Raw genomic sequence first — 14056 nt, forward strand, 5'->3', positions numbered from 1 at the left:
AATATGGGCCACTGTCAACCAGGCGCCACACCGACACTGAAGTGGGTCTTCACAGCGCAGGAGGTGGCCGAGGGTCGCCCAGGCATGGCCAATGCAGAGCCAGCAGAGAACCACAGAGTGTCTTTGTTTGCCAACCATAAATGCTCCAAGAAGTCAAACAAATGGATACGGTTTTTTCCTTCACTGACTCGGAGATCCTCTTCGACGGTGTCCCGTGATACCCTCGCCCGGCCAATGTCCGTGTTGCTGGTGCACACCACGAACCGTTTTTGTGCCCTGGACTCTGCAGACTGACAGAAGGAGAATGCCAGTGCCTTTGTAGACCTCGTGGAGCATGACACTCCAGCCTCTGTGCCCTGTAGCAGCAAGTTTTCGAAGGTGACACCCCTTCATCTTTTTTTTTTTTTTCTTTTCTCATCTTGACTCTCCTGCAAGGGAAGTTCGCGGCCTTCGATCCAAGGAAGAGGACTTACATCTGCTCTTAGAATTGTATTGTCTGCTTGTTCTCTGCCTCCAGGAAACAAAATTGCACCCTCACAACTGCTTTGAGCTCTCGTATTTCTTCCCAGTCTGCTTCGACCTGCCCCCTGAGGACAGCCTTCCATCTCATGGGGAGTCATACTGCTCATCTGGGATGATGTCCAGTCAACCCATCTCCTTGATTACCCGGCTCCAAGCTGTTGCAATACACATTTTCTTTTTTCACTTGATGTTTATCTTTTGTACCATTTACATCCCTCAGTCATTTGGTGTCACCAGGACAAACTCCCTCCAGCTTATTGGGGGACTCCCTCACCCCTTTCTACTGCTCTGTGACTTTAATGTGCACCATACCCTTTGAGGCTTGCCCAGAACCTGTTTGAGACCTGGCCTCTTGGCTGACCTTGTCAGTCAACTTAACCTCATCTGCCGTAACTGGTAGAATCCACATTCCTATCAGATTCCACTCTCAGCTATTCCCATTTGGACCTCTCCTTCTGCACTGCCCAGCTTGCCCATCATCTTGAGTGGTCCCCTTCTCTCTGACACATACTTGAATGTACATTTCCCGTTTGCCATTCGATTGCTGACTCCTACCCCACCTACGTGCATATCCAAATGGCAGCTTTCTAAGGCTGACTGCAGGCTTTACTCCTCCCTGGTGACCTTCAAAAATGTTCAGATGTGTGTGAAAACGTGTGGGACTTAAATGCTAAGGTCATCAGCCCCTAAGCTTACACACTACTTAACCTAAATTATCCTAAGGACAAACACACACACCTATGCCAAAGGGTGAACTCGAACCTCCGCTGGTGGCGACCTTTAATGGACAATATTTCCCCATTTGCGATGACCAGGTAGAATATCTTACAAACATTATCCGTATTGTGACAGAACATTCCATTCTTTACACTTCTTCTGTATCATGCAGTATCCCAGTTACAAGGCAGACTGACACGACTTTTGTGTGCAAAGATGTGCTCTCCATATTTTTAACCGTCATCCTATGATGGCAAACTGCATTCATTATAAACGGTAGGAAGCACAGTGTCATCACATTCTTTGGGATAGCAAGAAAGCTAACTGGATTTCATTTACTAGTTCTTTTAATAGTTACACTCCCACTTCTGTCATGTGGGCCAACCTCTCATGTGGGCCAACCTCTGGCGGCTCTCTGGGAACAAGGTCAATTCCCCAATTTCTTGCCTGACAGCAGCAGATCATTTCATAGTGGGGCCTATTGCTATCTCCAACACCTTGGGCTGCTGTGTCGCGGAGATTTCAAGCTCCTCCCACTATCACCCTGCCTTTCTCCATCAGAAATGAGTGGAGGTGGCTTGGGATATATCCTTCTCTTCTCAGAATAGTGAGTGCTACAGTGTTGCCTTTACTCTGAGGGAGCTAGATCATGCTCTCAGTTCATCCCGATCCTCCACTATGGGGCCAAATGCTGTTCAATTCAGATGTTGCAGCACCTTTCTCTTGTGGGCAAGCACTTTTCCTTCATATGTACAACTGCATATGGGCAGAGGGCACAGTTCCCAGACACTGGTGTGAGGCCACTGTCATACTCATATCTAAGCTCTGTAAGGACAAACAACTTCCTTCTAGTTACCTTCCCATTTCTCTCACCACCTGTGTTTGCAAGGTGATGGAACATATGAGTCATGTGTGGCTGGTATGGTGGTTCAAGTCTCGCAGTTTACTAAACACTGCGCAATGTGGATTTCGAGCACACTGTTCTATAGTTGACTATCTTGTCACTTTGTCCACCCATGTCATGAATGATTTTCTGTGGAAATAACAGACTGTGACCATGTTTTTCGATTTGGAGAAAGCCTGTGACACCTGCTGGAAGACTGGTATCCTCCATAATCTCTACATGTGGGACTTCCATGGCCACATGCCCCATTTCCTTCAGGAATTCTTAAACGACTGAGCTTTCAAGGTACGCATGGGTTCTGCCTTGTCGGACACCTTTACCCTGTAAAATGGTGTGCCTCAGGGTTCTGTCCGGAGCGTCATCCTCTTTGCTGTCATAATTATCCCTATAATAGCCTGTGTCCGACTGGACATCTCCGGCTCCCTTTTTGTTGATGGTTTTTCCATCTATTGCATTTCTCCACGGACCTCTCTCTTTGAGTGGCATTTTCAGCAATATCTTGATAATCTTAAGTCATGGAACATCAACAATGAATTGTATTTTTCCACTGACTAAACCATTTGTGTGAATTTCTGGCGGGGCAGTTTCTTTCTTCCACTGTCTTTACACCTTGGGCTTGTTGTTCTTCTGTTTGTTGATACTATGAAATTCCAGGGGCTTATGCTGGATAGGAAATTGCCTTGGTTCTCCCACATATCTTACCTGGCGGCCCGCTGTGTGTGGTCCCTCAGTGTCCTACATATCCTCAGTGGTACTTCCTGGGGAGTAGATTGAACCATTCTCCTCCAATTGTACCAGTCCCTACAAAACTAGACTATGAGTGTTTTGTTTATGCATCTGCACGTCCATCCCTCTTACACTGTCTCAATACTATCGATCATTGTGGCATCAGTGTGGCCACTGGTGCCTTTTACACTAAGTCAGTTGAGAGGCTGTAGGCAGAAGCTGCCGAACTACACCTGTCCTACCGCCGTGACTTTCTCCTCAGCAGATAAGCATGCCATTTGTCTCCCATGTGTAGCCACCCATCCTATACCTCCTTTGATGACTCCTTTCATCACTAGTATGGGGCGCGTCCCTCTTCTCTGTTACCTCCTAGAGTTTACTTTCGGCTGTTGCTCCAGCAGCTTAACTTCACGCTACCTGCCACTTTCCAGGTGGGTGTGAACCCTTCAACACCTTGGCTTCGTGTGGTGGCCTGTGTTCACCTTGGTCTTCATTCACTTCCTAAGGACACTGCTCAAGCCTATCTTTGTCACCTTCAGTTTCGTGAACTCCACATAGAACTTCACAATAGTAGCTTTGTGTACACTGATGGCTCTCAGATTGACCATGGTGTCGGCTGTGCCTTCGTCATCAGTGCCGACATTTTTTGGTATCGGCTTCCAGAACACTGCTCAGTATTTACAGCAGAGCTCTTTACCCTCTATCAGGGCACGTAGTACATCTGGCGACACAGACTTATCAATTGCGTCATGTGCTCCAACTCTCTCGGTGCCCTTCAAAGCCTCTGTGTGTTGTACACTGTCCATCCCTTAATGCAACAGGTCCAGGAAAGATGTCACTTGCTCACTTTCGATGGAGCCAGTGTGATGTTTATGTGGGTTCCTGGTCACGTTGGTCTGACAGCAAACGAGGTCTCCTGATGCCACTGCCAAGGCTGCAGTCCTCGTACCACAGTCTGCTAGTTCTTACATTCCCTCCTATTACTTCTGTGTTGCCATCTGTCAGCAAGTGGTGTCACTTTGGCTTCCCCACTGGTCCGCCCTTCATGGGAACAAGCTCCAGAGGATTAAGCCTCTCCCAGCAGCTTGGATGACCACCTCTCGGCCCTCTCACCGTGAGATCATTTTACCTAGGTTGTGTATCCAGCACTGTCTTTTTAGCCATCGCCATTTGTTAAGTGGTGCTCCCCCATCACTTTGTGCTCATTGCCCTCGACCTTTGATGGTCTGCCATTTCATGACAGAATGCCCTTTTTTAAACACTTGTGTTCTCATTTGTTTGCCATCTGAGTTACCAGCCATTTCAGAGAACAACGCATGGGGTGTCGATCCTGTTTTACTTTTTATCTGTTGTAGCAATATGGCACACATTTCATCTTTAGTTCAGGACCTCCGTATCTCTATGGCTTATTTTGTAGACCTTTCTCCACGTCCCTGTTTTTAGCTGTCTTTTCTTCTGTCAATTGATTTAATGTGTAGTCTGTTTTAACTCTTCTCTTTGTCTTTGTATTCTACAGTTTTGACTTGGACACATATGACCCTTGTTAGTTTTGCACCCTAAAACAAAAAGTAGGAGTCAACATGGATTACACAATCAGTTATACTGTGCAACCCTGCTAGCTTTGTCAGTTCTCAAGATTCAGAATATGACATATACTACATGGCCCTTCACACTAAACATGTTCCCCCACTCTCCTTGATGTGGGTGTTTGCAGACAACACTTGCATGGTTATGTCTGTCCTCAGTTTCCTCTGCGAAAGTGGTTTGCTCTCCTTGATTTAAGTACGTGAATTTTGTTGTGGAATTGGAGTCCCTCGTTTAACACTGGCACTGGTTTGGGAGGCCTTTGGCTTTGCATCTATGCCGGCTGGTGCCGCCCCCACCCTCCCACCTCGCCCTTTTCTGTGTGGTCTTTTGCCCCATTTTGTTTCCTGTTTTCTTGTATCTTCTTCCTGTGTGTTATTCCGACCAAAGTACAGTGTGGGGATCAGAACAGGTCGACAGGGGTGCCGGCACCCTGGTGTGTGCAGTGCCTCTATGGTGCCAACCTGCTGTCGTCCTGCACCCCCTTTCCTGTTCCTTACTCTTCCTGCCGCACCTATATACCATCAGCCTCTCCATTTGCTCGTTTTTCTCTGTCATCAACTGCACTGTGCTGTTGTTGCTCTCTCTATTTCTGTCACCTTGGATTGTGAGATCAATGACTGTGCTGTTTGGTCCGCTCCCCCTTCAACCAGCCAACCGAACAACCAACCAGTTAGCATGGGCTCAGCTGTATGTCATATTCTGAATCTTGAGAACTGACAAAGCTAGCAGGGTTGCACAGTATAAGTGGTTGTGTAATCCATGTTGACTCCTATATGACTCTTCAAAACAGCTCATCACATGGGAACACAAAATATGTTCCTATTTAACTACAACAAATTTATCTCAGTGTCATAGGTATACAGTGCTGCTTACCTGCACTTCAATCATTTGTGAAGGCTGGAAAGTCATGTGCTGTTTAAGTGGTCCAAAGTAGACTGTTGCAAGGTTAAGTACTTCCTTCCTTATCAGTAAGTACCATAACTGCCCATTGGTCAGCACTCTGTTTCCTTCTCTTTTATGCCCCATCATATTTTTGTCTATAACTTTTGCATCTGTGCAGTGTTTAAAACTAGAAACCTTAGTCATTTTCAGTGAACCAGTTTCAGAAGATAGAATATCGTATTTCTCCATTCACTTTACAATCTTATGTTTCAGTGCTTTCAAGATGAATGAGCATCTGGACAAACAAATATTATCTATTGCCTGAATTTAGATGAGATCAATATTTCTTAGTGCTTTAAAAAAAAAAAAAAAAAAAAAAAAACACATTTTAAAGGATTTTATATAAGATCTAGTTCTTATATACACTGATAGAAAAAAAAATTTGTAACACCAATGAGGAGTTGTGCGGCATGAATGAAAAGTTGTTAGGTGTGTTTCTACATCTGAAAGTTGATGTCTATTAAAATGTGGTACCAGTGACATAAGAGTGATGCTAGTAGTGCCATTATGAAGCTGCAAATCAGACTTACTTTAAATACATGCTGTAATGGTTGTGAGTGTTATTTACCTTTGAGATTGGGTGGGATCAGTTGATGTTAGTCAGTAATGTCTTTAAGGCAACAAAGATGCCATTATTAACACCTCACTCAGTTCGAAAGAGGTTGTATAATAGGGCTACAGGGTGCTGGATGTTCCTCCTGCAATATTGCAGAAAGACTTGGCAGGAATGTAGCCACTGTACATCATTGCTGGCAGTGGTGGTCATGACACTACACAGTCACAAGAAGACCAGGCTCTGAATGGCCATGTGACATTGCCAAGAGGGAAGAGCAGCGTGTTCGGCATATGGCTCTGGTGCATTGTACTGCATCTGCAGCAGCACTTTGAGTAGTTGTCACCTCAGTGACACAACAGACTGTTGCAAAACAGTTATTTCAAGGACAGCTCCAAGCCAGACACCCTATGGTTTGCATTCCACTGACTCCAAACCACTGCCACTTAAGAATCCAGTGGTGTTGAGCAAGAGCCCATTGGAGGGTGGGCTGGAGATCCGTTGTATTTCCTGATGAAAGCTGTTTCTGCCTCAATACCAGTGTTTGCTGTGTGTTATGATGTGGCCAGCTGAGGGCCTGCAGCCAACCTGCCTGCATTATGGGCACACTGGACCTACACTAGGAGTTGTGGTCTGGTCTGCTGTTTTGTATAACAGTAGGAGCACTGTCATGGTTATCTCACACACCCTCTCTGCAAAATTGTATGTCAATCTGGTGATTCAACCTATTATGCTGCTATTCATGAACTGTTTTCCAAGGGATGTTTTCCAACAGGATAAAGCTCATACACATCCAGTGTTGCAACACAACATGCTTTATACAGTGTCAACATGTTGCTTTTGCCTGCCTGATCACCAGATCTGTCAACATTAGAGCACATATGGGACATCATAGGACAAGAACTCAAACTTTATCCACAAACAGCATTAACTGTCCCTGTATTGACCAAGTGCTGTAGGCATGGAACTCCATCCCACTGTCTGATATCCAGCACCTGTGCAGCACAGTGCATGCACATTTTGCATGAATTCACCATTCTTGTGGTTACACCAGTTATTAAAGTAACAGAATTTCACATTTGCAATGACTTACCTTGCACTTACATTAACTTGTGATCTTGCAGTGTTAATCACTTAGATGTGTCACCTAGACAAATGCATTCCTGAAATTTCATTACTGTGTGTTAATTATTTTTGGTGTTGCGATTTTTTTCCATCAGTTTATACTGAATGCTTTCTCCATAGTTGTACTTATGCCTGTTTTTTTTTTTAATTAAGTATATTCAGCAGTAATTCAGCTTCATTTGAATGTTTCGGGGAACTCTTTCTGCTTTTGCAGTTAAGTGTCTAATGTTGTAATCAAGCCTTCATGATTTTCAGTGTCTCTTGCCACCTGCCATGCACTAACTTTTATCTCACTGGGCCTAAAATCCATTTTAATTTTTGTCCTAGGTCCTCAACATTGTCCTTTCCCGAGCTGAAAGTCTTTTACTGCCTGCATAAACAGTTTATTATTTAGATATTCATTTAAGGCCAGTTTCATAATAATTCTATATTTTCAAATAGAGCTTTCAAATGAATGAGGACCTTTATCACCAAAGCCTGATCTGTAGGAAAAATCTGTAAGTATACCAGCAGATGAGTGTGCACTGTTTTTAGTTCAGTTAGTGTCTGAGGGAGGCAGTTGCCTTTTCCTCAGATAACCAGTGAGCATGGCAGTCAAGGTAGGGGTACATCTACTGTGATCATGAAGCTTGATGTGCTGTGAAGACGACGATCATCTTCACTGCTTTCAATACCTAGCTGTACTACACTAGGACTGCCCCTGGATATTGTCATCTGTCAGAGTTGAAGCAGCTAATGTCAATCTAATCCTTTAAGTGTGTTGCTTTATGAGAATTGTGGCTCATGGATGTACATCCTCCCCTAGTTTCTCAATACTACAAGGGGTGTTTGCACTGTGGTCTAGCACTCATCCTATAGTGATCAGATGGTGTTGAATGCTGCTCTTGTAGCAATAGCTAATATAGTCCACTTAACTATGATATTAGTAACCTGTGATGAATATCTTCAACTTAATAGAAACATAAAATAGCAGAAACTTAAAGAGCTAATACAACAATTACACCCAGCCTTCATCTCCATGTTTTGAGGCAGCACAAATACGGACAGCAGAGACAAATTGTTGAAGTATTTCTTGAATGAAATGGACTTTTGTTCATTGAATCATGGGACACCAATGCACTTTTGGTGCTGCAGGTGTTGGTTTCTCTTCTAGTGATCTTTCCTTATACATCTGTACCCGAGCACTAGTGTTAAAATGGTACATTCATGACTTATGTGATAGCAATGATAATTCCATCATATTGACAATCCCATGCCTCCAGCTGGAGAGTTGCTACATTGGTCCCTGAAATGATTTAACAGCAGGCAGAATCCTCTGCATCCCAACTCCCACCAAACCAAATGAAAGGGATTTATGAAATTATGCAACATGCTACAAATATCATTGTACATGCAAAGAAAGCTACTATATCTTGTTCATTTGGAGGCCTTTAATGCAAGTCTGTTGTGTGGTGATCCAAATAAATAGCCAAGATAGCTAGAAAAGGGTGAGCCCTACAATGCACAGTTAAAACTCCTTGACTACCAGCATAATTCTATCCAAACAAAATTGGAGAGGAGTATGGTTACTTACCAAACAGCAGAAGAAAGGCGGTTGAGATTAATAACTGCACATATCTCAGCTGCTCAGGTGGGTAAGTTGAGACACACAAATGGATACTCATCCCCAGCAAGATCACTGGAATTATCATCACTGAAGTCCTCTGTGCTGATCCTCATCTAAACCTACATGAAGGAGCTCTTTACCAAAGCATTACACCAAAATGTCGGCATTGACTGGCTATTATATGTTGGCTACTTCCCAGACACCCTACAATTCTGACACAAGTTGTCTACCTTTATACAGAACTTCTTGTCTTGTAGGTTCTTTCAGCCCTTAGAAAAGTAAGTGAATAAGAAATCGAGAATGTTACAGGAGTCTGTTGTATCACCCTTTCCACTACTGCAAAAGATGAAACTGTGACTGCCCTGGGACTAATGTATCAACAGCACTGCATGTTAATACTCTTCGTGTCTGTTACGGCTCCGTGTCACTCTATTTGCCGAAAATTGTCTGCAAATGGCATTACATAGAATACAGACATAGGCTGAAACTTATGGGTGCTGTCTTTGATCGGTGAACTCCCAGGATGTGCCTGTATTCTTGCTTCTTGATAGCAAGTTGACGTGCATGCCTCATGTTAAGTGACTTGTATGCAAAAAATTAGCTCATTACTTTCATCATAAATACCACCTGCAAAAGCAAATAAACCAACCTCATAACATTGTATAATTGTTTTTTAAAAAGGAAAGAAACCTGACCAGCTTTGATATAACTCACCAATATTTGCCTAGAGCCCTCTTTTACACTAGACACCCCACACTCTTATCCTGACATTACAAGTCCCATAATGGCACATCCCCTGCCCTGCCATGCAAATGTACCTCACACATAACATTAAGGTTCACAGTATCCCAGTAATTTAACACTGTAATTGTACTCTGTCCTGCAAGGGTATGAATCGTCCAGCCAGATCCAAAGATTGTGGAAAAGTTGAATCTGCATAAGCACAAATAATTTCTTCAAAAACTGTTCTGTAACAAGTGAGAGTATCATTTATACCGCATAATTGAGAATACTTCTCAAAGCACTCATCTATATCAAAACCCTCTCCATCAAAGCAGCTCTTATATAGTGACTCTCTCAGCAATGTCCAGGCAACAGTAGGGTGCTTTCCAAAATATCTGCTAAAGTAAGACATTCAGGTGCTTGTATACTACCTTTGCAGAACAGGAGCCACAATTGTCTTCCTTTTGATGATGTGTTGTGTCAACACTCTTGGCATTAGCTACCTGTATTAACCAGCCAAGGCAGCCTTTATGAATAAACCATTTATGAACACCATCCCTGAAGCTGACTTAAGAACTTATCTTCTATTAAGTCCTCTGCATCAGTGAGAAGACTAATGGTAAAGTAACATGTATCTCAACAAACTCAGGATAAAAGAAAGTGCCACTAAACATTGGAACTCATCCCACCAAGCTTTGCGAAGAGTGCATATGTCCATTTGCTTTGGAGACACCAAGCTTGCACATGAATATATCTTCCAACAAAAAGATTGATCCAGGTGTCACTGCAGAGTGGCTGTGATGGTTTAAATGACTAAACTTATTAGATCTGTGGCATATCCAATATGCCACAGGTATCACAACTCTGTGTATCCTGGGAATGACACCACTATTGCAACTGAAGCATTAAAATAATGGCAAGAAAATGACTACAATGATAAGATCTGATTCACTTGTCAGAAAATTAAATTTATCAATAGATACAATTGGATGGCCTTATTTCCCTAGAGGCTCCTCATCCTGATACATATTATTTGTTCTTTACCATGATCTTTGACTCTTGTTTTTCCTTTACAGTGCTTTTTACGCACCCTGTCTCTCCATTTATTATTTGGTTGCAAACAAATGCTATTGTTGGAGTGGAAAGACACACTTTCATGATGATGACATCCATCAGTAGTCAGCAGCAAACCGTTAGAGCAAATTGTTGAAAACAATTTTTGAAAACCAGCATTTCATGATATCTCAACCATTGGACAACATTCTGTAGATTTTAGTGGAGTGTTTTTCAAGAGATTGTAACTATAAACAATTAGGATACTGTAAGTTCTGTGCTCCTTCCAAAATATGTTTTGAGAACAGTAAAACTCAATAGATGACGTACTTTCTGTACTTCCTTTACCATCTCAGTACCAACACAGGATTATTGAACAGTATTGTGACTGTAATGAAATTTTGTATGGCTAGGCCTCCCATGGAGTAGACAGGTCACCAAGTCTTTTTAGATGATGCAACTTTGGTGCTGTGTGTATCAATGAGTATGATATGATGATGAAGATATCACAACACCCAGTCCCCGAGATGAGAAAATCTCCGACCCAGCGAGAAATCAAACCCAGGCCCCTTGCATGTCATTCTGTCACACTGATCACTCAGCTATTGAAGCGGACATAATTGTGACTGATGACAAAACATGGGTTTCCTGTCCTAATGCAGGAACAAATACACAGTCAGTAGTGCGGGGTCACCCTGCTTTGCTCAGTGGGCTAAAAAGAGCATGCCAACCTCTCAGCCAGAAAGATTATACTATTGTTTGAGGTGCTAAACAAATCTATTTTGCAGAATGGGAGGAGAACTGTCAATTCTGGAGGCTACTGTGGCACTTACAGAAAACAGAGACGAGCCACGACAGTGTCGTAACTAGTATCATGGCATGGCAATGTTTGGCCACACTCTGCCTGGCAGGTACTAGAATAGTTGTCATTTCAAATGGAATATTTTTGAACATGTACCTCACAGTTCAGACTTAGCTCGAAGTGATTTCCACCTCGTAATGTATGTGAGAAATTGGCTTGACTCTCAACACTTTGCCTCCGATAAAGCACTTCAGGATGATGATACAAACGTGGATTTTTTAGAGATGGAACCTAGAGGCCTTACACTAAGATCAGTGGTAGGATGAAAGAGAGGAACTTACAAGGAAAGGTAGATGTGTAGTTGAAGATAAAGGAAACAAGGAGGGATCACATGAGGTAACAGAACACTAAGACAGCAACACTCAGAGAATTTTGTTGTTGTATACAAGGGGTATGGTTAATAGGAATTTGTTGAGGTATGCCATGGATGTGAATGAACAGCGTGTATTTCTCTAATCTGACAGCCCTTGCGTCGCCCAAAGAACTTGATGTTACAGTCTTAACGTACTGCATATTGTTAAAGTTCCCTGAAAAGATACGTTTGAGGATGCAGCGCTTAACACATGTGAAAAAAATGGAGTGCCTGTGCAACTTTGCTCTAGGTTTACAGATATCTGATACTGAGATAATGGTTGATAAAGCATAGCATTTTTCCTTTAAAGATCAAAATACGCAACTGAACTACAGTTGCAGTACTATATTTATAAATAAGATGTCACAAATCAGATTATACAATCAGTTTTGTGATAATTATTAGATAGTGTAGTTAAGGAATGTTTGTGTGTCAGGGAATGACTGACAGTCAATGTGGTTGACTGGAGCAGTTCAGCTGTGATTGCCCTGGATGAATGCATATAAGTAGTGCTGCTATCAGCAAGCGTTAGAAATAGGGAATTTAGTCAGTAATTAGGGGTAGTTTTAATGCAATATAAAGAATTTGTAATGTACATTTCAAGTAAATTACTAGTATATTTTGCTGCAATGTATGTAACAGCAGACTATATTCTAAAATTATAGCATACTTTTTTTTTCCCACAGTAGTTAATGCGGATAGTTTGCCATTCCAGTAGACAACAAACTCTGTGTGTTAGAAAATAAGTAAGTAAATATCGCAGTCTGGCTGCTATGTCAAACATCATAATTTTATTCAGAGGAAGTGTATCAGTTCTGGAAAGATAAATAACAAATGCTTAATCTGAAACGTGATTAAGTAGAAGAAATAATACAAATGTGTAGTTTCAAGATTTTCCTTCTAAATTTGCTCTAGCAATTTTGCTTTGTTTTATTTTAAAGCCTTATGGAGATTACTCTTTGGACAACCCTTCTATTATGCTTTCAGTAATAGCGTATGATTGAGGTGTGGCACATAGATTGGTTTAAATGTCACAGATGCTATAATAGCAACAACATGGAAAGGATAGATTGCTACTCACCATGTAAAGGAGGCACTGAGGTGCAGACTGTCACAATAAAAAAGACTGTTACAATAATTAAGCTCTCATTCAAAGTCCTTATTCCGAGGTAGCACTCACAAACACACACATGCACAACTTGCACATACATGCCACTGTCTTTGAGCACTGAGGCCTTACTGCAGTGGCATCTGACATCAGCAGCAACTAATTGGGGTGAGTGGTGATGATAAGGTGGTGGTGTGGCATAGGGTGGGGAGGCAGAGGGGTAGCAAGGTAGGGGTGTTGGCAGATGGTAACGCTGCCTGTTGGAGCATGCAGGGAGATGGTGGTGCAGGATAGGGTTGCTGAGTGCAGTGTTTTGCTGAGGGGAGGGTGAAGTCTCTGCTCCCACTCCAGTACTTCACACACCTTCTACCCTACCAACACAAAACACCCAGCATGCATAACGGGTAAAATGTTCAGTCAGAACACCTTCAGCCATCTAAACTTCCAGTTTTTATTTTGTTTGAGCAACTGGTTTCAGCACTACATGAAGCCATGTTCAGGCAGTCTGACCTACAGGACAAATTCCACATCTGGCCCAGTCAAAATAGGAGCCAATATTCACCATAGATTTCTTCTTAACATGGTGATCCCATCGATAACCACTTGAGTTGCAAGGAGTGATCAAAGGGATCACTGTGTCAAGTAGAAATCTACGAATACCAGTTACTGGCCCATATTTCGACTGGAGCAGAGGTGGGTATTCGTCCTACATGTCAGTCAGGTGGACTGAAGATGGCTTAACGTAGTGCTGAAACTAATGGCTCAAATTGATGGAAATTTAGACGGCTGAAGGTGTTCGGATTTGACATTTTATATTGAACAGACGAGGTGCTGCAACCATATGTATAAAGATGGACCTATAGAAGCATTCATACAGTTACAGAAGCTCTCCAGGTACCAGGATATGTTTTTGTATATTCTGCCTTGGTTGCAGTGAACTTTTTTAACTAATAGGAAACCCTGGAAAAGTGCCATCTCTTCAGTTACATTAACATGTATGTTACTTATCTGTGACTGGAAAATACACATCCTGCTACTGTTGCTGTCGCTGTAGCTCATAATTATGAACAAAGTGTGTAGACATAAGGAAAGATTTTGTCACTCACTATAAGTAAATGTACCTGGATTTACCCTCAACAAGGAAATCTGTGGTTTGATAGCAGGCTAAATTTTTTAACATATTCATTACAGCTCTCTCATACTTTCCAGAAATGGTCTGTTCGAGACTCTCTGAGCAGTCTGTCTTTATCTTTATTTAATAGTTTGTTGTATTGGT

The 14056-nt window shown here is 42.4% G+C and overlaps 1 protein-coding gene across 3 annotated transcripts in view; it reads left to right on the plus strand.

Annotated features, from left to right (window-relative positions):
- The window catches only part of LOC126419351 (rabankyrin-5), a 599595-nt gene that overhangs the window by 91776 nt on the left and 493763 nt on the right, over nt 1-14056 (plus strand). The window lies entirely within an intron of this gene.

Source organism: Schistocerca serialis, chromosome 9 (genome assembly GCF_023864345.2).
Source record: "Schistocerca serialis cubense isolate TAMUIC-IGC-003099 chromosome 9, iqSchSeri2.2, whole genome shotgun sequence".
NCBI classification, from domain to species: Eukaryota; Metazoa; Arthropoda; class Insecta; order Orthoptera; family Acrididae; genus Schistocerca; species Schistocerca serialis.